The sequence below is a fragment of the Ochotona curzoniae genome, unplaced genomic scaffold, assembly GCF_017591425.1.
Source record: "Ochotona curzoniae isolate NIBS_2020 unplaced genomic scaffold, NIBS_Ocur_1.0 contig_4148, whole genome shotgun sequence".
NCBI classification, from domain to species: Eukaryota; Metazoa; Chordata; class Mammalia; order Lagomorpha; family Ochotonidae; genus Ochotona; species Ochotona curzoniae.
Window position 1 is genome coordinate 8371401 of NW_024466146.1, and position 16133 is coordinate 8387533.

The 16133-nt window shown below is 37.9% G+C and overlaps 1 protein-coding gene and 1 pseudogene across 1 annotated transcript in view; one reads left to right on the top strand and one right to left on the bottom strand.

Moving 5' to 3' along the window:
* ERBB4 (erb-b2 receptor tyrosine kinase 4) overlaps nucleotides 1–16133 on the bottom strand; it is a 472537-nt gene that overhangs the window by 84630 nt on the left and 371774 nt on the right. The window lies entirely within an intron of this gene.
* On the top strand, nucleotides 4466–4785 carry LOC121159400 (annotated as a pseudogene).

Here is a 16133-nt window from a genome sequence, read left to right on the forward strand (position 1 = left end):
TGTTCAAGATCCTAGCTGAGGGCCCTGGGGCAGTGGTCCAGTGAGTAAAGTCCTCCCCTTGTAGGTTCCAGAAACCGTATGGGCACCACTTCATGTTCAGGCTGCTCCACTTCCCATCCAGCTCCCTGCATATAGTCTAGGAAAGAAGTAGAGCCTTGGGGCCCTGTACCCATGTGGGAGACCTGGAGGAAGTTCCTGGAAGACACTACTGGTTCCTAGCTCCTGGCTTCGGATTGACTTAGCTCTGACCATTGCAGCTACTTGCACAGTGAACCAGTGGGCAGAAGATCTTCCTCTCTCTCTTCCTTTCTGTATATCTGACTTTCCAATAAAAATAAATAAATCTTTAACAAAAATTTTAAGTTGAGAAGTACAATCCTACTTAGCAATAGGTAATTACAGCAGAATTTACAAACAAGCAGATTTTACAAAGACCAAGAACAAAGGCTAGCATTTTAATAATGCTTACATTCAATACATTTTTTTGGATTTATTTATTTTTATTGGAAAGGCAGATATACACACAGGAGGAGAGACAGAGAGGAAGATCTTCCATCTGATGATTCACTCCTCAAGTGGCCGCAATGGCTGGAGCTGAGCCAATCCAAAGCCAGGAGCCAGGAGTTCTTCTGAGTCTCCCACTCAGGTGCAGGGTCTCAAAGCTTTAAGCTGTCCTCGACTGCTTTCCCAGGCCACAGGCAGAGAGCTGGATGGGAAGCAAGGCTGCAGGGATTAGAACTGGTGCCCATACAGCATCCCAGCACGTTCAATGCGAGGACTTTAACCTTTATGCTATCACGCCAGGCCCTCAATACATGTTTTAAATAAACTACAGAAAACCCTGAAAGTGACCTTTCTCCTCCAGTTATGGAAAAAGTAGAAGCTGCATTATATTATAATCAAATTATAACTTATTTATGTAAAATTTTTATGCAAATTCCAATAACAGTAATTTATACTGCAGAAAAGAAAAATACATGTCATAGTTTGCTTCCTCTTGAAATTGGAGAAATCAGGCCTGGTGCAACAGCTTAGAGGCTAAATGCTTTCCTTGCATGTGCCACCATTCCATGTGGACACTGGGCTGTTTTACTTCCCACCCAGCTCCTTGCCTGTGGCCTGGGAAAGCAGTAGAGGACGGCCCAAAGCCTTGGGACCCTGCATGCATGTGGGAGACCTGGAGGAAACTCCTGGCTCCTGGCTTTGGATCAGCTCAGCTCTGGCCAATGATGTCACTTGGGGAGTGAACCAGTGCAAGAAAGATCTTTGTCTCTCCTTTTCTCTGTAAATCTACATTTCCAATAAAATTAAATGAATCTCAAAAAAAGAAATGGGAGAAATAGTCATCTTAGTTATTGTTGAATTATGAGGTTCTACTATGTACCAGATATACTGTAGAAGGATCTACATAAAATTATGTTGAATATAGAAATGAAAGAAAGAAGAACCAGAGTGTTGTGGTATCATGGTTAAATCCAACAGTGGCAATGCCAGCAACACATGGGGGTTGTCAGTTTATGTCCTGGCTACATTACTTCTGAACCAATGTCTTGTAAATAGTTTGGGAAAAAATTAATAGATGACCAAAGTTCTTGGTCCCCTGACACCCATGTGGGAGACACAGACAAGGCTCCTGGCCCCTGACTTCTGGCTCCTGGCTAGCTCAGTCCTGGCCACTGTGGCCATCCAGGGAGTGAAGCCAAGGATGGAAGATCAATCACTCTCTGTCTCTCCCTCTCTCTCTGCAACTTTGACTTTCAGATAAATAAATATATCACATTTACCAAAAATAAATGTAGAGTTCCTCTGTCCTGGTTGAAGTCATAATAGACAAGGAATATTACGAAGGTAGTAAGCTCAATGACAGAGATATTGAGACCTAGAAACCTAGACAGATAATCCTGTATTGTATCATGTGTTCAGCATACACAGAGAAAACTGAGCTGAAAAAATGTTGCAATAATGTCATAAACGAAAAGATGTGTTACTTCAGTCTTGGAAGAGGTAGAGTGAGCAGCAAAGAAGTTTGGACAATAAATCATGTCTCAGATCTGGAATAGCTCATATGAACAATAAAGATATGCATTAAATGATCATAAGAAGAAAAATGGCAGGCTCAAAGGTTGTTCAATATGCAATATCAGTACATTAATAAAAGGGCTAACATAATATCTGATAACTCAGGTGAGGTTGACTTCTTGCTGTGGTGAGCCATTACAAGCTTTTATGTTGACAAATTATTTCTGGCCAAGCCTGTACCTAAAAGATCACCAAGTTTGGACAGCATAAATTGTAGGAATTTAGAGAGATAAATTTGGAGGTTGTTGCAAATATAATAATGCATGTAAGTATTGGTTCTAAGAAATGGTCATAGGAAGGGAAAACACTGGTGATAAAGATAATTTGATGGTAATAAGAAGTGTCATAACCATAGCCACAACAATGCTAGCATTTACTATTTTCCATTGTGGGATATTGTAGGCTGATAAATATAGTCCCTCAAAAGATAGCTATGTTTCAAGCTCTGGAAATCCTGAACGTTAGTATACTGGGCAATTTTGTAAAATGAATGATCCTCACTTGGAGAAATTATAGTGGATTATCTGGATGGGTCCTAAAGGCAGCTGCAAATATCCCCCTACAAGGGAGGGAGTAGATTAGATAAAAAGTAACATTAAGACAGATGCATTAGTTAGACTGCCAAAGACAGGATTCAGAAGTCCTGCTGACCATCAGGACCTGGAAGAAGGTAGGCATGGATTCTCCTTCAGAGGCTCTTAGAAAAGTAGTTATCCTTCTGGTACATGGAAATCATGCTATAGCAAGCTGGGGAATAATGCCTTCATTTTTCCTCAAGGTATCTTACATTTCACATACCATGAAGATTTAAACTCTAGAATCTTGTCAAGTTAACAGCTTTATTCGAAATGACAATGAAGTCATTTCCATTCCAGAGGGCCAAATGCCATCAGCCTGGACTAGACATCTAATACAAGCTGGTTGGAAGCCAAGAAGACTGTAGCTCTAAACATTAAAACAAAAAGCCAGAGCACTGACTGACGGTTATCAGTGATTTTGAATCCAAAAAAACTATGATGATGGGTAACTATCAAAGCATATTGAAGATGAACAAATTTGTTGCTCATAAAAATCAGAGATACAAAGACCCTGGAGAACTCTGACTTCTGAGGGAACATGGGTAAAAGCTCAGGCTCTCCTCCATTTTATCCCCAAGAAGTAGTTTTTTCCTTTCTCCTCATGTAAAGAGGGGAGCACCTATCTTTCTGTTCTATATGGCTAACATTTTTACTTTTCTCTGTTCTTCTCAATGTATTGGTCATGGTGTAAGAGAATTTTTCATTTGCTTATTATTATTTGTTTTAGGAGTGACAGCTAGAGAAAAGGGGGATCACAAGATTATTGTATAATAAAGGACTAATCTTCCTATAGTCTAGAAAACCTCATATACACTAAAGATAAACATTAAATACCCAGCACTTACACTGTAAGCATTTTTCAAAGTCTAGGAGGATACTTCAAACATTACCAAAAATGAAACTGTATGTTGCAAAAAGTTTCGGAAACTCATGCATAGTTTTTTTCATGACACGCATTTTCTATTTTTTTTTTTTTTGGTTAAATCTGCATCGAGTTTTAAAAATTCGAGGTACCAAAATCGATTTATCTTCTAATTTCCATTTTTTCTAAAGATATATTTGATAACTGAGATTTCAAGATTTCGATTTCATTAGAATCATATTAAGTTGAAAGTCCTTTAATTTTTAAATTTTATTTATTTCTACTGGAAAGTGATATTTACAGAGAGAAAGAGATCTGAAGCCAGGAAACAGGAGCTTCTTCCGGGTCTCCCACTTGGGTGCAGGGTCCCAAGGCTTTGGGCCGTCCTTGACTGCTGCAGAACACCAATCAGCACCCTTATAGGATCCCCATGCATGCAAGTTGAGAACTTATGCCACTAGGCTATCATGTCAGAACCAAGATGAAGATATTTTAATAAGATTTTGGGGAAAAAATGCATTAAAGGATAATATACAGTTTAGTAAACACTTTGAAGATCTCCAAATAAGGTAATCAGTCTGGTAAGGACCAGATTGATGACTGAATTTGCACAGGAAGATGGACTCTAGCAGGATTCCAAATTTATGAGTTGAGCTCTTCTATATGTCAATTCCTTTTACAAAAGAGTGTACAGGAATTCAAGATATTTTAATCAGTTAAGACAAAATATTCAATTACCAGTTTATTAATTTGGGTGTACAATAAAAACTTTTTTTTCCCAAAAAGTTTCAACAAGTGAAATCATCACAGAATTAGATCTATGGGCAGTAAGGATATCAAATTCCCAGTCATTGGCATGCAACTGAAACCTTGATTTGGATGAATTTCCTAAGAATTCTCTCATTAAGCCCTAAGACAATCATCCTGCTGATAGTGCTCTGCAAACATGGTGCATATTCCTAAAGTGCACGGGCTCTTCTGCAAGAAGTGTGGCAAGCACCAGCCCCACAAAGTAACACAGTGTAAGAAAAGCAAAGACTGCCTCTATGCCCAGGGGCCCAGCATCATGGCAGGAAGCAGAGCGGCTTTGGCGGGCAGACAAAGCTGATTTTCTGGAAAAAGACTAAAACTACAAAGCAGATTGTGTTTAGGCTTGAGTGTGTACAACCCAGCTGCAGATCCAGGAGGATGCTGGCTCTGAAAAGATATAAACACTCTGAACCAGGAGGAGAGAAGATGAGACAGGGCCAAGTAATCCAGTTCTAATATTCATCCTCTGCTTTGTTACGAAGACAGTAAAACCTTAAGGTTGTTGTTCACTTCATTTTTTTGGTGGGGGGAGGGAATAAATTAGAGCCATCAATAAAACTCTTCTTGTGTGAAACAAAATAAAAATAAAAAGAAGGGAACTAAGTACACGGCCTGCCAGTCTTCCCTCCAGCTCCACTCTGACAGCCCCTCCCTCCCAGATTCTAGAGTTGCCAGACCTTCACAATAACATGAGCCAATAAAGAGTACATGTTTTCTGTGGTTCCTCTAGGTCTGTGTCAGATTTTACTTAAAGGAGCTAAAATCAAGGAGGAAAAGGACAGTCATAGTCAGTATTAATCATGGTTAATGCAAATCGGAGAACACTAGCCTTGCAAGTGATAAATTTTACTAAGAATTTTTTTATAATTCAAAAGTAACTTTCAATTATCCAACACTTCTCTGCCTCTGTGGAACAACTGTTATTATTACTCATTCAGTATTCTTATTCTTATTCATTATTATGACAGAATTATATAAAAACAGGTTAAAACAAAAGGTTTTCTGCATAATAGCTGTCACAGAAAGCAGTCAAAAGTCAATGAAGGTGGGATTATAAAGCACTGGTAGGCTAGAAGCAGTTAATCAGTCCAAGGATTCTTACATAGCACACACCAAGCACTCCTGGGCACATGAATTCTCGACAGTCAAGACCAACAGGAAGCCAGATCTACTGTGTTCCTGCAAGTACACAGTTAGCCAAATAAAGAAGCCTGGCCAACAGATATTGATGGGATCGCTGGAAAGCAACCTATAAAAACTACAGAGTAAGAATTGAGCAAAGTGTTGGGAGAGTAACTTCTTCAGTACCAGCGTTCTCCAATAACACACAGTTATTTGTGGAATCACTAAGCATTCATAGGTTAATGTCCGCATACATGGAGGATGGTTTCAAACAAAGCGTTCTAGTACTTTCATGGGTTAACTTATTTTTACTTGGAAGTGTTATGAATGCCTAGGAATATATGCATTCAAAAGATCCTTCCCCATCTCTCTTCCCAACATGTCCATCTTCATTTGTGGCGCGTTCTCAACCTGCATCCCAGAAATAACGCAAGCTTTCTTCCTCCTCGTATTTCATGTCCAATCAAAGGCCAGGTAGTATTATTCCCAAACTCTTGATATACTGCTTGTATCCGTACACTTATGGCAGCAAACACCACTTGAGTCTGTTCACTTCATTCCTTCCTTCAGTATTTCAGTTCATCAGCTTACACTTGAATAGACAACAGGTATCTTAGCAGTACTGTTTTATCTCTATTATACTCATAAACATTACTTACATTAGTATTTCCCATTTCCCAGGTGTACCAATGAAACCATCTCTCTCCTCTATAAACAAAGTTAATATCAACAAGAGGAATCTTCTAATGTGCATTATGTATGGAGTACTATTTAAACTCTTCAGTCTTTTTACACTTCTGTAGCTACATTTTTGGTTTGATCTGTCCTGCCATTTTTGCCCATATTTTGGCCAGTCACATGGGCTTCTTCTTGTCCCATACTTGCCAGCTTCCCCTTTTCCAGGGGCCTCTTATGATAATCAGTGCCTCTCACACTTGAATGTGCATCGGAACCCCCAGAGGACTTAAAACACAGATTGTTGAGCCCCAGGTTCAGGAATTCTGATTCTGTTGTTATGGTATGGGCCGAAAAAATTTATTTTCAAACATTTGTTTCAGGGGCTGCTGATGCTATTGGCTTGAAATCACATTTTCTGAATCCCTGAGTGAATAATTTCCTTTCACCTCTACTTTTATAATAAAATCATTGCTTCTGAGTTAATACATACAATTGACTCTTATTTCAGCATCATGCTTCCAGTATAAAATCAGGAAGGACTTGCTCTTTTTTCTGACTACCTATAATGTCATATCTCTGTTTTATAACAACTAGGATAATTCACCTATCACAGAATCATGTGATAAATTTACTTTTCTCTATATACTGTATGCTCATTGACACCGATGTCCATGTCTAAACTTTTGAATTAGTTCAGTAGCACAAACTAGAGTGTTTTACATATATGAAACAGAAAATAAATGTTTATATCTATTCTGTAAACATACCTTAAAATGTCTGTCTGTCGTGACTGAAATTGTCTGCTGCATCAATACATGTGAAATTGTGGCTCTACTGCAAATCCTCTCCTGCACACAAATTGCAAAGTAATCCAGGACAGTAATCTGTTGGCCAAAGTGTGGCTTTACCATTACACGTGCCAGTACTTCGCCAGTAAGTCTAGGACTACTGCTGTGCTTCCATCTGCTGGAACCAAGGACAGTATTTTGGGATGGAATACTGGGACAAAATATTTAGTCACTTGTCTTACAAAATATTTAAGCGCTTACATTCTTAAGAAAAAAATAAAAAGAGGACCATTTGGTGTTTAAAACTGTGCTATTTCACTATGTTTTCCTTTTTCCTTCAGAGACAGCATATGCTTCAGACCACAGCGATCTTGAAGAAAAAGCCTTTATCGTTTCCCAGGAAATGCAGAGTGAGGTGGCAGGCGACGGGCATGTCGAAGTGTGGCATAAATGGTTGTCTCTGCCAGACAGCACACAAATATCTGACCCATCTGCCACCGCTGGCGCTGACTTAGCCTTTTGCTTTTCTTCATTTCAACTCATTTCCAACAATATTGGAAGTACGTTTAACCATCATGTATTTCCTTCTGCTGTCTTTAGGGAACTGGCATAGTATCCTAGACAAGAATCATCTGAAAATAATATGTCCTGTGTTCAAAAATTGCTATGGCCTCTACTTACCTGGTCAAATATTTCACCTTGTTAGGTCTTGCTGGGGAATACTTCCTTTCATTAGTTTTCACTTTTTTTTATCAATCAAAGAGTAAGAAAGAATTTGTTCTATCTCTGTCACTTCACAAAATCACTCCTGTCTTGACAAAAGTAACCTCCACAATTTCTTAGCATAGCAAATCAACATCCTAAAAGGGTTATGCAGCCTCTGAAAACTAGTTTTTGAGTCAAGAAAAATACTATAATCACTGTATTCATTGCCACTGTAAAGTTACTTTATAAACTTTTCCTTCTATTATTCAACCACTTCTATATATCAGCATGATATGGCTTCAAAGCACTTAAGTAGGACTCACAAGTGCCAGTCAATTGGCTCACTAATTACACATCTAGAACAGTCTACACCTCTTTGATCTTAAACATTATTTCCATTGTCAGTATTCCATTATCAGGCTACAGGAACATTAGTGAAAAGTAATTGAATACCACTTTGAACTTGGAACAAAATTCAGTGGGTTATTTCAACTGTAATGTCAATATGAAAGAGATTAATTGATATGAAGAGATGAAATGAGATGGAAAAAATACAAACTCTGAACATATATGTTTGTATTTTAAGAGAGCAATGCTATTCTATCAGTTTCAACTTCTAATTAAGTTTTTCATACATATCGGGCCAAAAGTTGCTTCCCTCTCCTCCCCAATTTCAAATCAATATCTACTCTCTGGAAATACTGGAATCTTTGCAAGCAAGGGGTGTATCATGGTTATACATTCCATGAGAAGAAGAGTCGCTTATTACTGATTCTATAGTTAGGAGATATATGTTAAATATACACTGCCTCAGAGTTTTTTTTTTTGTTTTTGGAAACTTGAAATCTACAAGCTCTCAGTGATTAAAATTCACCTCAGTTTTAGGTTTCTGGTCAGGATGCATGAACTTTGTGTTTTGGTATCCAAATAAAAAACTAAAAAGTGAATAAAGTGCATCTATCACAAGGGTACTTACAACACTGAGTAGCAGTCAATGAAAGAGTGCTCTTTGAGAGATGCATGCTAAGATTATTCAGGCACTGTGTTTGGATTGATTTTACAGCCCACAGTTCACTCAATAAACAGGGAATCAAAGAAGATGGACAGTTACTCTATGTTGAGCAGACAAAGCTGGGGAAGACAGCCTGAATGCGTAAGGCAACACAGAGATGACAGAGCCACACAGAATATAGAGAACTGTCAAGTCTCCCTGTGAAGATAGAAAACTGATCAGCACAAGAATGTGAAAAGCTATCCACAGTCAGGTAAAGAACTATCCAGGTACTACAGGGAATAGAGCCTTTCACTTGAGCCAGATTTTCACATACCTGGAGAGTTTGTTTCCAAAAGTCAGAGTACAAATCTTCATAATGCAGGAGGTATCAGAATGTAGCACAGTTCAGGTGCCAGCCCACAAATGAAAAAGAGTAAGACCTGTGAGGTGTATTCCCAGTAACTTTGTAGCATTTCAGAACAAAGCTCAAGAATATTTAGGACAACATAATCAGGTTCTAAACATGTAAAAATCAGCATTGGATATCTGAGAGGCACACAAGAAAGAAAAAAACTACATCCAATACTCCCAAACCAAACCAGAAATGATAAAAATGCCATTAGCAAAGTCATTAAAAATATTATGATTGCCTAATTAAAACAACTTAGAAAATATAAGACACTAATTGAACTTCTAGAAATAAGGAAAATACCTTAGGTTGAAGAATATTTTGGATGGAATTAAAACTAAATTGAAACTGCGAATGAAGAGCTGGATGAACTTGAAATTGTAGAAACTACCAAAACTAAAGCAAAAAATGCAAGAACTCATGAACTGATGGACAAAGGAAAACCAAATGCATGAGCAACTGGAATCCCTGAAGAAAACAGAACAAAGGGAGTAACACAAATAATTACACAGCCAACTAATCTTTGACAGGAGAACTGTAAAATAATGCAAGGAATAAGTTTGGTCTTTTCAACAGATGCTGCTGGCACAATCGGATACCACCATCCTGAAATAAGAAGCAAGACCTTCCACTTGGCACCCTATACAAAAATCTGGTATAAATGAATGAAGGACTTAAATTTGTGCCCAGAAACCAACAAGCTATTAGGGGAAAACAAAAGAAGCACTCTACAAGATACAGCCATTATTGCACAATTTTAAGGACAGTCACCAAGAGCACAGGCAGTCAAAGCAAAAATAAACAAATAGGACTACATCAAACTAAAAAGCTTTTGTAGAGCAAAAGAAATGATCAACACAGCAAAGAAGCAACTAACGGAACAGGAGATCTTCGCACGCTACACAACAGACAGAGGACTAATATGGGATTTACAACAGTCATGTTAAGAAATGTGCAAAGAAAATGAGTGGATATTTTTCAAAAGAAAAATTCAAATGGATAATAGACATATGAACAAATGCTCAAGCTCCCTAACTATCAGGAAACTACAAATAGAAACCACATTGAGGTCTACCTAACTACAGTGAGATTGGCCTACACTCAGAAATCCACTACTAACACCTGCTGGCATGGATGTGGGAAGAAAGGTACTCTATTCCACTATTGGTGGGAGTGTAGGCTAGAGGAACCACTATGGAAGTCAGTATGGAGAGTGTTATGACAACTGAAAATTGATTTAACAATAGTCTATTTCTAAAGATATATCCAAAGGAAATGAAATTTGTATATGGGCCCGCTCAGTGGTTTAGTGGCTAATGTCCACGCCTAACATGCACCAGGATCCCATGTAGCAACTGGTTTGTGTCACTATGGCCCCGAGGACAGCCCAAATCCTTGAAACCCTGCACCTGCATGGGAGATGCAGAAGAGCTCCAGGCTCCTGGCTTCAGATTGGTGCAGCACTGGCTGTTGCGGTCACTTAGCAAATGAATCATCGGATGGAAGATCTTTCTCTCTGCCTTTCCTCTCTCTATATATCTGACTTTGCAATAAAAATAAATAAATATTGAAAAAAGAAAGCTGCATATAAGAAAGTGACCTGCAACCATGTATTTATAGTAGCACAATTCACAATAGCAAAGACATGGAAACAACCCAGATATCCATTGAAAGAGAAATGGATGGAGAAGTGATGGCATATCTACTCCATGGAATACTACTCAGTCATTAAGAAGAATGAATCTACCATTTGCAACCAAATGGTCCCAACTGGAAACCATTATATTCAGTGATATAAGCCAATACCCAAAAGATAAATATATGTCCTCTTTGATATAAGGCAACCTTCGTGCAAAATACCAGATAGAGATATAGGTAAATATGTACATACATATATTCTCATAGATGAACTGTATATAGGAACTAGCATACTGAGAAGTGAAGATACATTGCAGTATACATCTTTGCTTCAAAAGGAACTGATAAATGTACTTTGACAATAAGGTACTATATTTTTTCCATTGCCTATACAAGTATTACATTGGTGCACTTATACTGATACACTTAAAGAATGTTGGACCTGTGACTGATGCTGAATAACTATACTATTATAATAATACGGAGGATAGCAATGGTGGGGGAGACGGCAGAGGGAGAAAGGGGAAGTGGACAGGGGGATCCCTATATGTATGAAATCATATCATGGAAAATAATACATAACACACACAATGGCTCCTAATTTTCCAAATTTGAGAAAATCTGTAACCTTATTGATCTTAAAATCACTATGAGCTTCCAGCAAAAAGTAAGCAAATACACTTTCCAATAGTATTTTCATAATTAAACTGAGCAAAAAAGAAGCGTGTGTGTGTGTGTGGGGGGGGTTAGGAAATCATGTCAAGAGCCAGAGGGGAGGATAAGAGCACATTTCTTTACGGTAATATTGCAAGTGAGCACTGCATATTTAAGATCTGAATGAAAAAAAGAGTATTAAAAATTCATTGTACAGAAAAATCCTTTCCAATGCAAAAGTGAAATAAAAACTTCAAGAAACCAAGGATATAAAACTAGTAGACCAACACTAAAAACGATTTGGAAGGAAATCCTTCAAGTAGATAGAATCTGACACTGCAGAGTCATATACAATACAGGATTAATTACAAATATACTAATCTGGTTTCCACTTTCCCACTTTGCTTAGTTGATCTTGCTCACTGACTCTTTTCCTGCAGAAAAATAACAGCAAGAGGGTCTCTCCCTGTTGTTCTTAACATGATTTATTTAATTTTATTGGAAAGACAGATTCGCAGAGAAAAGGATAGACAGAGAGAAAGATCTTCCATCCATGGGTTCACTCCCCAAGTAACTACACTGTTGGAGCTGAGGTGATCTGAAGCCAGGAGCCTCCTCCAGCTCTCTCAATGGGTGCAGGGTCCCAAGGCTTTGGGCTGTCCTCGACTGCTCTCCCAGACCACAAACTAGTGTCCGTATGGGATCTCCGCGCTTGAAAAGTGAGGACTTAGCCACTGGGCCATCATATTCGGTCCTGCTCTCACTCCCTTAATTCACCCTAGGTGGAATAAATCCATTTTTTATCTTCATTTTGGTTAAGGTTATTATACTTCATGGTCTGAATTAATTATTGTGTTATTTTTCATCTCTCAAGTCCTTTTGTGTCATATATCTGCTTCTCTGGGTGTCTTGCACCCCAACTCTGACTATAAATTCTGTCAGATGATTAGTCTTTGTCTCAAATGTCCTGGAATACCCTCCTGACATATTTATCTAAATAATAGTTATTATATAAATGGCCCCTAAAGATAACAAAGTATTGAAGATTTGGTGGATTTAGAGATCTGAGCATGTATAATTTCATTTTTTAAGAGCATGAATTCTGTTTTACAACTTGTTTATGAATGATTTAAACTTAAATTCATTTTTGAATTGGTGTTAATCAGTATGGAACAATATGCAAATATTTTCATACATAATAAGCCTGATTCTAGTTTGAGTCATAGAAAGATTTCATAACTGGGTACACTATATAATTATTGTATGTTTATAACTACTAACAAAAATTATTTCATCTTTTTTCATCTTTCTTGGACTTTATATCTGCGGTAACTAGAGTCCCAGAAAAAGAATGTCATGCTTTTATCCCCTTAATTAATGTTGTTCAATGCCTTTTCATTCCCAGGTGAGAACAAAGAGAGTAATGGATGCTACACATAAATGAGAAACAGTATTAAATATTAATTCTTACCACATTTTTGTCCTCAGTAGAGAAGACGGATTTTTGCTAAGGTATTCCTTTTAGTGACCTCCTTGTAAATTGATTCTAACATACCTAAAACTTAAAAAGCCATTGTGAATAATATCTTTAGTTATAGAGCACTGCAGACTCCAGGGATAACCTCAAGCAGAATGAAAATGATAGTTCCAAAATATCGAAGATAGACAGTTTTCTTTTCAAAATATGAAAATGAGTTTTATCACCTAAGAGCTGCTTTGCTTCTAATCTGTAATGGATGGTAGGTTGGGAACTTGGATTCCGATTTTAAACAAGTCTGGGGTCAAACTTATTCCTGCCATTTCCCATTACCATGTGCACCCCTGTGCAAGTCTCTCCATTTTTCTGAGCCTTAGGGTGAAATCTAAATGGTTACGTCACACAGTTACTACCTAATAATTGTCCAATACAATGTAGATTTAAAAAAATGCCCAAGAGAAAAAGGATGTTTAAAGTTCACATTGACGAATATACTTGGTTCAGTGTATCATTGTTTAAAACAGCTCCCTCAAAGAAAATTTCCATGAAATAATCAATTAAAAAAAATACATTTCAAGGAGTGGATGCTGAAGCCAGCGGTTAAGACATCTGGGAGGTACATTAGAGTGCCTGAATTTTATTCTCAGCTTCTGATTCTAGCTTTCTATCAATATAGTTCTGGAGGCAGCAGCCATGTCCAAGGTATCCGTGCTGGGCCCACCTTCTGTCTTTCATACATTCTCCCTCAGATTAAAAAAAATCCAGAAATGTTTGGAGAATATTAATAAGCCTTGGGATCCTACACCCATGTGGGAGACCTGGAAGAGGTTCTGGGCTCCTGGCTTCGGATCAGCTCAGCTCCGACAGCTGCAGCCACTTGGGGAGTACTCAACAGATGGAAGATCTTCTTCTCTGTCTTTCCTCCTCTCTGTATATATGACTTTCCAATAAAAATAAAGTACATCTTAAAAAAACATTAATCACCATATCATTATTTTACCTCCATGCTACCAAAATATTCTGGTTAACATTTTTTAAAACTAAATTGAGTAAATACTTTGGCATTACATAAACAAATACTTGAAATAACTGCTTCAGCAAAGTCATCTGAGATTTTAAAAGATTTGTAAAATACATAATGAAAGAGTTTCTGGGGAAAAAAAGGCAGTGTGTTTTTTAAAAGGAGCAAGCACATTTTAATATTTCCTTTGCTTTCGTGCTTGGCTAATACCCAGTGGTAAGGTGATTCAGAACCTGAATACAATAAAAGGAGATGGTGTCTTTAAATAACTCATAGAAGAACATGGTAGCCAGAGAATATTATGCTATTACAGTCAATTTCACTGACAGCTCAGGACTGTGGGGGTTACTGAACTGGAGAGCAGATACACAATAACCACTGGCCAGAGTAATTAGCTGGGGTAATGAAGAGAGAGGAAAAGTGTGTTGGACACGGAAGCCCTGAACTGTCAGCATTATTGTTCTCCAAGGCTTTGGAAGAACAATGCTCTGCTGAGCCTTCAGTAATCGCTATACATGACTACTCAAGAAGAGAGTAATTAGGAAATGTCAGTGCTTCTCTAGGAAGGAAAAAAACAGCACTCATCATGCCACACACAGAGTTACTCTGGAAGAATACATTTTTTGTTGTTGTTGATCTAAAATATTAACAGAGCAGAATGTGTTCTTCATGTAGTTCAAAAGAGTGAGCTATGAATAATTAAATAAACCCAACAATGTGATTCCCTACCCAGGCATTCCATTTTCACATACCGACAGGTGCTACTGACATCATCAGTTGAAGAATCAAACTCTGCAGCAAACACTGCATTCGAGGCGTCTCACACACTGGGCTTCTAAGTTACTCTATGTCACATCACCTTATTTTATTTTTATGATAATATTTATTGATGTTGGGCATAATATGCATTTAGCACTTCATTAAGTTTTAAGTCCCAAGAAGGTGGAGATACCATCCTTCTTATTCACTCTGTTATTGTCAGTGCTTAAAAGACTGTCTGGTAGTAGCAAATTCTGGTAGTAGTCAAGAGTGTTTCTCACAACCATTCAAGAACAATGCTATGCATAGGTCTAGTATTATATTTAGCCTTACAAGGTTAAGGCTTACAAGATTAAGTTCTCAACTAAAAGCAGCCAACTTTTATTTACAAATTCAGTTAATATACACTGTAATGTGTCTTTGCTTTTTAAAAAAATCTATTTTCTTATTTAAGCAGATGAGGTAGAATTAGAGATATGGGAAAAATGGAAGGATGGAGATATAAGAAAATAGGAAGAAGGAGGAAGGGAGGGGGAAGGAGGGAGGAAGGAAGGAAGGAAAGAAGGAAGGAAGGAAGGAAGGAAGGAAGGAAGGAAGGAAGGAAGGAAGGAAAGAAGGAAGGAGGAAGGAAGGAAGGAAGGAAGGAAGGAAGGGAGGGGGAAGGAGGGAGGAAGGAAGCAAGGGAAGAAGGAAGGAAGGAAGGAAGGAAGTAGAGAGAGGAAGGGAGGGAAAGGGGGAAGAGGGAAGGAAGGGGCAAGGGAGGGAGGGAGAGAAAGAGGAAAAAGTGGGAATTTAAATCAAGTCTCCCTTCTAATGGTAGGATCCCACCAACTTGAGCCATTGCCTGCTGCCTGCCGCAGTCTGCTTTAACAGGAACCTAGATTCAGAAGTGGGGCTGAACTAGAACCCACGTATTCTAATACAAGATGACAGCATCTCAAGCAGTTTCTTTATTCACTGTGCCAACTGCCCATACCTCTATTTGTTTTTTTATTTTTTCAGTAGATCATGTTTGCAATACAGAACTCATTTGTAAGTTGTTGCTAAAGAATTAGTTGATAATTTCAAGCCTTTTACCAAAAAAGAAGGCTGCTTATGCTGCAAATGATAAAATGTCAAAAACATTTTCTTGCAAAGTAGATTATTAAGGAAATGAAATCACAGGCATGCAGAGCAAAAAGGTGAGAACACCAATTCTGTACTAATGAGGCTAATCAAATCAAACACTTTTCTCCCATTCCAAGTTATTTACTCTGCTCTTTGAATTAAGCAGTTGTGTCTATATGGTTAATTGTAGCTTTGATTCTTCAATTTGCTCTTTAATCAGATTGCATTAGAAGTAAATATTTATCTCCACAAAGTAGTAGACTTTCTAGCTGGTAAGAAACAAAAGCCAGATTTTACATTGTCATTGTAAAGCACATTTTGTTCAGGAAGGAAGTAAGTTGAGGCTCAAGAATGTACAAGGTATTTGTCAATTAGATAGCAATTTAGCTGAACACAGTACAGATATTGAGGTCTGAATAAAAATTCTTTTTATCACAGCTGATTGTTTATCA